This window comes from Vitis riparia, chromosome 3 (genome assembly GCF_004353265.1).
Source record: "Vitis riparia cultivar Riparia Gloire de Montpellier isolate 1030 chromosome 3, EGFV_Vit.rip_1.0, whole genome shotgun sequence".
Lineage (NCBI taxonomy): Eukaryota > Viridiplantae > Streptophyta > Magnoliopsida > Vitales > Vitaceae > Vitis > Vitis riparia.
The window spans coordinates 15,135,357-15,144,117 of NC_048433.1; the positions used below are offsets into that span (position 1 = coordinate 15,135,357).

At 31.4% G+C, this 8,761-nt stretch overlaps 1 pseudogene; it reads left to right on the forward strand.

Annotated features, from left to right (window-relative positions):
• The first annotated feature begins 477 nt into the window (after positions 1–477).
• On the forward strand, positions 478–7,412 carry LOC117910981 (annotated as a pseudogene).
• Positions 7,413–8,761: the final 1,349 nt, after the last annotated feature.

The window sequence follows — 8,761 nt, forward strand, 5'->3', positions numbered from 1 at the left end:
ATTAAGGTTTGGTTGAAGTCTTAAAAGTTAGTTTAACCCTTAACTTAGAGCTTCAGAAGGGTAGACATAGGACAATATAGGGCAAAACCACTATAAATCTTATATTTATGAATTTCTTGCCTTCCGTTTATTCACTTTATTATATATTTAGTTAGTCATTGTTGGTAATTATAGTTATTTGCATCCATTTCACTAATGATGATAAATAAGAAGGCAAATTAGAATGAAACTCGTGTTTAATAAATAGTGAAATTGGATTCAAATTGTTCATTGTTTAGTGGTCGATCGTGTGAATTTTTTTTTAATTTATTTATTTGCAATTTTAATTAATTTAATGCAATTGAAGGCTCTTTGAGTTGCTCAAGTGAAAGTGATCAAGCTACAAGTGGTTTAGCAAATACTTCAAATGATGCTCCAAGATCGAGCCAGAGGCAGGATATTCTTGAGGAAGCCAAAGTTGTTCCACTTGGGTTAAGGATGGGAGGTTTGCAATTTCTGGTTTTGTTTCTTATGAGTGTACATGGGATTTGAAGTGCTTACATTTGAACTGCATGGAAGGAGGATAGGAATTCACCAACCCTTCTTATGTCTTATTAATTATTATAAGTTGCTATATTCTAACATACATAAAATTGTGTGCTGAGCAACTAAACAACACTTTCATTTGTTGAAGATCTCTTAAAAATAAGTTGCCAAAATCACAAGGCAAGAACAATGATTAGTGGAAAATACTATACTGTAACCAAAGTAGTTGATCGACTAATATACCCATTATCCACATAAACTGGTAGTGGTTAGTGGCAAAGAAAAAATTCGGCCTCTCCTTGCTAGCCGTTGGTCGGCTAATATGCTCATTGTCCTCATAAAGTGGCAATGGCTAGTAGTAGAGAAAATATTTGACCGCTTCTCACATAGGCTGGATCAATCCCTGTTTGAATTTTGAAGTTTTAAAAAATTCATACCCCTGATGAGAATCTCCATTTGTTTGAAGTTTTTTTTTTAAAAAAAGGTTCACATTCATATGACTTTCATATTGTATAAATCGGCTTGTTAAACTTAGTTGCTTAGAAGTTGAGAAATATTTTTCACATTCTTCGTATCTTCCCAAATCTCTACTTCTTTGATTTTTTTTTTTTTTAAAGTTTAAACTTCATATGGGATGGATATTGTTTAAATAGGTTAATTACACTTAGGGGATGTGAAATTGATGCCTAAAAAAAAAAAAATCAAAATCCAAAATACTTAAAAATTAGTAATACTCACATTCTTTGTATCATTCCAAATCTCCACTTCTTTGAATTTTATTTTATTTTTTAAAATCTTGGACCTCATATGACTTCTATATTACTTAAATAAGTTAATTACCCTTAGGGGGTGTGACTGAACTTCTCTATTGTACCAAAATACTTAACCTTTTTACGTAGCAACTCTGGTCAAGAAAAACTAGAGAAAGAGTCACTACAACTTTTGTAGTACTTTGGGTATCGTTCTCAGGGACAGACTTATGGAAATTGTTAATACTATAATAAATGAATTGCTTTTGTTTAAATCCTAAAATGAAAAATAATATGTGAATGAAGTGAAACTAAGTAAAAGAACTAAATTAATATAAAAAAACATATATTGATTTTTAATTCAATCGATTCAAGTTTGGGGCTTTCCATAATCCAACTTAAGGTATAGAAATAGAGAGAACAAGGGTTTCTTAAGTAAAGTGATCTTAGGGTTTTGGGATCCTTGGCCGCTCACGATCAATTTGAGTTCTATAACTCAAAATTGCATCTGAAACCTAATTTTTCATTTTTAAAACAGATTCCTAGAACCATCAAATAAATTAGATTGATTACCAGTTTAAGATTTGACTTTTTAACCCTTCCTACTCCTTATAGCTTTGTTTTGGGGCAAATAACGATAGGGAATACAAGGATAACTAATGATCAAGAATTACCAAGAATCACTAGTATCGGTTAATAACCTATCGTATCATTCCCCAAACTAACTCACAAGGATAGCATAAAAAAAATGATAAATTGTCACCCAACCAATAATTAATCTCATTGTTATAATAATTTACCCATTACCCCTATAGGTTTCCTAGCCCTTAGGTTTTCGTGCTTCAAGCCCCAAGTTGGCTTGTTAGCCTCTCATGGAGGTGATGTCACATTTACAATCTATAATAGGGTAAAAATTCATAATTTGAATCAAAAGAAACTAAAAACAATATATTTAATAAAGAAGAAAAAGAAAACAAACCAAAGTTCTCGTCTTCTTTCACCTTCAATGTCAAACTCTCTGAAAAAAGATTCCTAAAATAATATTTATATAATATTACCAATTACCTAATATGTGACACACTCTCATTGGCTACTTATTACAAAATAATTACCTAAAAATGATTAAAAATAATAATAAAATGGTGATTTCTAGTCGTGTTGTGTCCACTTAGGGCGGATAAAATGTCCTAGATGCAATTCCCGAGGTAAAGGAGGTGAAACATCAAAGTGACAATAGGTGAATTCAAAATTGGGGTCATTTTGAATTGGATTTCAAATTCATAAGTTGAATTTCGAAATCATTTCGAAATGACTCTTCAGATTTGCATAGTTGTCTTCAAATGATCATAACTTCTTCATTTCAACTTTGATTTACACACTGTTTGAAGCATTAGACTCCTGACTTCCCGATCTTCAAAATGATATATAGTATGTATAAAATGAACTTTGGAAAGTGCTCCAAATTTGTCCTCAAAATCAGAGTATATGTTGCCATCAGATTTTGAGTTATAAATTTCCATGCAGCTAAATCTTGCTTCATGTCTCATTTCTTATGTTTTCTTGCCTTCTTTCTTGCTCCATAATGGTCATTTCTCATCTTCCAAACTCATGATATCCTCTTCTTGCCTTTCCTCATGGTCCATGAGTCTTGGCTTACTTATTTCCTCATTTAACCATTTCTTGATCTTTCAATATCTAAAGCGATTCAACTTGCACCATTTTCTTCCCTTGAACCTGGGATAAATATTAAAAATATAAGTTAAACTCATGACTAGGGCCTTAGCATCGATTGAGGTCAAGTTGGGTGATTTGAATGTCCTTTGGTGCATAAATCATATCGAATATGTGTCATTAGAGCACATATTTTGGGTCCAATTAGGGTGTGGAAATGATGTCCAAAAATATTGAAATCATAAAATACTTAAAAATTAGTCATCACATTCTTCATACCCTCCCAAATCTCCACTCTTTTTTTTTTTTTTTTGTTTTAGACCTCACATGGGTTGGATATTGTTTAAGTAAGTTAATTACACCTAAGGGGTGTAGAATTGATGCCCAAAAAATTTGAAATCCATAAATACTAAAAAAATTAGTAAGGGTACAAAGAATGTAAGGAATCCTCACATTATTCGTACCCTTCTAAATCTCCATTTTTTGAATTTTTTTTTTAAATTTGGATCTCATATTGTTTGTATATTGCTTAAATAGGAGTTCATGCCCTAAAAAAAATCAAAATTCAAAAATACTAACAAATTAGCAAGAATGTGAGGAATCTCCATATTCTTCGTACCCTCCCAAATTTCCACTTCTTTGAATTTTTTTTTAAAAAAATTTAAATCTCATATGACTTAAATATTGTTTAAATAGGTTAATTACACTTAGGGGTTGCAGAATTCATGCCTAAAAAATTCGATGATAAAAAATACTAAAAAAATAGAAATGATCCAAATAATTTGTGTATTCCTCACATTTTTCTTACCCTCTCAAATATCTAATTCTTTGAATTTGAAAAACAAAAATTCACTTTCATTCTTTAAAAAGACTATTATACAATTAAAATTTATCAAAATGATGCAATTTATACAACTAAAATTTATGGAAATGATACAATTTATTTTTCCACTTCAAATACTAATTATATTATTTTGGTATTTTCAATATTTATCTAATATTTTTTTATAAATAATTTTAAATTATAAGAAATAATTTATTAATACAATTTTCAATCAATAATTAGTACAAAACCATTTAATTTTTAACAATGTATACTTATTTTAATTTATTTACATTTTTTTTAAAGTGTAATTACACTTACAATTAATTGAAATGATTCAATTTTTTTTCCACTTCAAATACCAATTATATTGCTTTTCACACTTCCAATATTTCATCTAATTTTTTCCACTCATAATTTGAAATTAAATAATATAAATTAATTATGCAATTCTCATTTATAAATTATATCACCATTTTAATTTTTAACCATGCATACTTATATTAGTTTATTTCAAATTTAAATTTATTTTTCTTAAGGTCTTAAGTTTATTACTTTATATCCTACAAATTAAATTGTAACTTCTCTTTCACAAAATTTTTATTTTTACAAAATATTAAATATTTTACAACTTTTATAAAATAATTCCTGAAATTATATAATTGGTTATTGTAAAGATCATATATTTTTGTGTTGGCATGGGATTATTTCCTTGGCATGTGATTGTTGACTGGTTGGTAACCTGGAGGATGAGTTTTTTGTATTTTTCTATTCACCTAAACCCCACCACGGCCACCAACCCCAGTGGCATTATGTTGTACTTTCCCTTACTCCATCCAGCTTCAAGGCCCTGAGTCTTGCTTCGACACCACACAAAAGTCAACGATCACTAGACAGTAATAATTGGGATCATTGGTATAAGGTTATTGAATCATCACATTCAACAAACTAGAAGATTTTCAAGCTTCATTCGACAATGAACCTAACTTTGATGATGGCGATTCACTGTACAACTTTGGGTCAGAGATGGCAATGGAGTCAAAGGCATGGTGGATCTTGGCCTGGATAAGTGCCAGAGCAATACATCCAGCCACATCATGAGCGCATAGACAAGCTCAAAGCAAGTTCCTATGATCGACCACCAATAGTTTATCAATGCTTGATGGACCTCAGCATAGCAAGTGGTGGAATTGATAGCTGAGGCAGCCGAGGGGTTGGTTTCTTCCAAGTTGTGAACCATAGGGTGCCCATTGAAGTTCTGGAGTCGGTTAAGAGCGGCGCATGAGTTCTTTGGACAAGCGCCTAGAAGAAGGCGGTATCGGAAGGGGTGAGCCCTAGCCATATGTGAAGTATGGGACGAGCTTTTGTACCTGAGAAAGAGAAGCATTGGAGTGGAAGGACTATGTATATGGTGTATACCAGCGATGGCGAAGCACTTAATTTTGGCCTAATGAATGCAAGTAAGAATTTCAACTGACCCTAATCCTATGATATTATATGTATTTTTGATAACTTGATAGATGTGTTATACTATTCATGCCTCATGATTAAGTCCATGGTTTGAACAAAATAGACATAAAACTAGGAATGACAACGGGCGGGGTTCGGACCAGTCGCCCCCATCCCAACCCGCCCTATTTATTCAAAACAATTCCCATTCCCATTCCATTTTAAAAATTAAATGGGCGGGCGGGGCGAGTATGATAGATAATTCCCATACACACCCCGCCCGCCGTATTTAACTTTTTTATTTTTTAAAAAATTACTTTTAAATTTTTAATTATATTAAAATGAGTATATTTTAAAATAATTAAATTATTATATTTTTTATAACTATTTTATTAAAATATTATTATTATCTATATATTAAAAATAGTAAAATAAAATTTAAATTAAATTAAAATAAATTAAATTAAATTTAATTTATTATAATCGATGCGGGCCCAAACTCATCCCAAACTCGTTTATTAAAATTGAACCCCGTCCCATTAGGGGCGGGGCGGGTACCCGAAAAAACCAGCCCCATTGTCATCCATACGTAAAACTTTGAATATGTGACTCTTTCAAATTTTCACATAAAGTAAAATCATCTATATATATTATAGAATATTTAATTAAAAGGGATAAAATAATCTTTAAATTATGAATCTAACCCTTCTCATGTTTTTTTCTTGAAAAGTAACTTTTTTTATATAAAAAAAATAAATATCTTTTACATTTCAAGGTATTCACATGTATGTTCAAACCAAAAGGTTATTTTACAAGAAATAATGAAAACAATTTTATCAAAATGAGATAAAAATAAAAAATTGACAAAGGGTTAAATTTCAAAATTTGGGTTTTCACTTACCCTTTTAATCAAATAACCTTATATTTCACAGGTTATTTCTTTGTAGTGTTAGAAACTTCTAACCATGCAATGTGGAATATTGTAGTAATCTTTTCATGCATCTTCATCATGACCCATGAATTTATGTGTGGCTTAATTACTATATTTTTTACTAAGAATTAATTTTGATATTATTTAAGTTCCATATAGCTTAATTATTATATTTCTGGCTAAGAATTAATTTTAATATAATTTATATCCCATATAAATATCATCTACTTTAAACCTACTAACCTTCACAATTTGAAAAAATGGGTCTAAGCATGTTAAAGAGTCTTCTTTAGTAACTATTCCTAGACCCTTCAAGTGCCATACAACAACAAGATTCTTTATAAATGTTCATATTATATAGAATATTCATTGTAGTAATTTTGAATGTACAAACAAATCTAACTCAGATTGGTAGCTGATTAGATCTATATATCTATATACTAAAAAGGAATGAGAAACTTGCGAGATGGTAGAGTGGTCCACTTACATGGAGCACTTTTTAGACCTTGTTTTATGATAACTTCATGGCATGCAAAATTATTCATATTTTCCGCAGGGAAGTAGCACTAGAGTACCTGAAGGCATCCATCTCCAATGGTGAGAAGAATACTAGAAGTGTTAATGGAGAAGCTTGGAGTAACATGAGGATAAGATGGATGGCCTCATTGGTTTAAAAACGTGAACATGAATTCTACCCCACCTGCCCCAACCCTGATCTCACAGTTGGCGTGGGACGCCACTCTGATATGGGCATGTTACGGTGTTGCTACAAGATGGTATTGGCGGATTATATGTGAAAATGGAGGAAGACATCACCGATGCTGGAAAGGGGAGAGTGGGTGGAGTACCACCCATACCAGGTGCATTGATCTCAATGTTGGCGATACATACAGGTTAGATTAATATTGATATACTTACAAATTTACTTAGTACATAAAATCTTACTCTAATGGACTTTTCTTTGATATGAACGTATGCAAATTTCAGATATTAGCAATGGGAAGTACAAAAGCGCAGAACATAGGGTGCGTACCACAAGCACTCAATCCAGAGTGTCGATCCCTATTTCACCATGGCCTAGACCAAATGAGAAGATCGGGCCATTGCCTCAAGTGGTTGAGAGAGATGGGGTTGCTCATTATCGCGGAGTTGTGTTTGAGGAGTACATGAACAACTTTTTGGGAAAGCTCATGAAGGGAAGAAGTCACTAGATTTTGCTCAGATCAATTCCTTTTGAAGCAAAGAATAATCGCATATACGTTGTTATGGTTTGTTTTGCATGTTGTTCATCCGAAACTGATTTGCCTCAAGTTCAACGAAATGTAGCATAGGGCTAAATAAATTCTCCTCGAGCATTTATTTCTTTAGTAAATTAAGAATCCCTTCCCTTAATAAAGTTATGTGTTTTACTTGGGTCTTAGTTAAGTTATTATGGTTCCAATTAAGGTAATATCTTTGGAAAAAAGACAGATGTTTTCTCCCTTTGATTACATCATTTGCAACAAATTGATAAAAGGATCAAAATCCATTACTTATGGTTGTGTCTTCAATTTTTATGTTCACATTTAGAGGGCAAAAAATGAATGTTCAAGCTTAATCCCTTATGTAGAGAAATTTCATTAGAAGACAAAAATGTAAGTGTGTTCTCACTTAATATTTGCAAGACCAATATTGACCTAGACAACTATAACTCAATAGTCATTAGATTCAACATTGAGTCAATAGAATTAACCCATGCCCTCCTCATGGATTATGGGGTAGTTCATCAATTAATTTTCTCTAATCTTGAGCAAACTAGTGGGTTTGGAAGAAAATTAGTAGTATGTATTTTAAATTCATTCATTCAAGGATTCAAATCAATTGAACTTATCATTGAGAGCAAGCCTCCAAAGTGGTCAAACGATGGAGGAGTTTACCCAACTCAATATATTATTTTCCTAACAACTTGTTCAAGAAAACATCATTTGTTTGGTACAGAGGTCTCTTGGCTCTATAAATTCAGTCGCAAAAAATAAATTCGACATTGGAGATCAAGAATGATTACAAAGATTTAGATTCTGATAATTATAGTTCTTCTAACTATAAACTCATTGTTGAAGACAATATTAAAAAAATCATGTCTACAAATGTCTTTCCTAAAGTCCATTTTCTTTTCCAAACTAAATTCTTCTATCTTGTGGATATGTACAAAAGAGAATACGTCCAAGAGAAGCAAGCTAGAAGAGAATGTGAAAAACCTTTCTTAGAAATGTTCAGCTAAAAGATTTCAAGAATCTTTTTGTGCAATTATATTATTTCAAGAATCTTTATACATTTGTTCTCCTTGTATTTATTCAAAAAATAATCAAATCAAAAATCAAAAGGTGATATGACAAGAAAGTTTACTTTTAAAAAGTAATCCCACTAGTCATTTGTTCTCCTGAAAGAGAAAAGTGTCAAATGTATTTTTTTTTTTTTGAGCCTAGTGAGGTTCTCTAACGCAAAGATTTTTCAACCTTCAGCAACAAGAAAACAACAAGTTGTCTACTCCAATAATTTGTGGATTTCAACAAGTTTCATTCTGGCGAATTCCAACAAGTTTCAAGTCTTCAATTTCTCTATAAATGGAGTCAT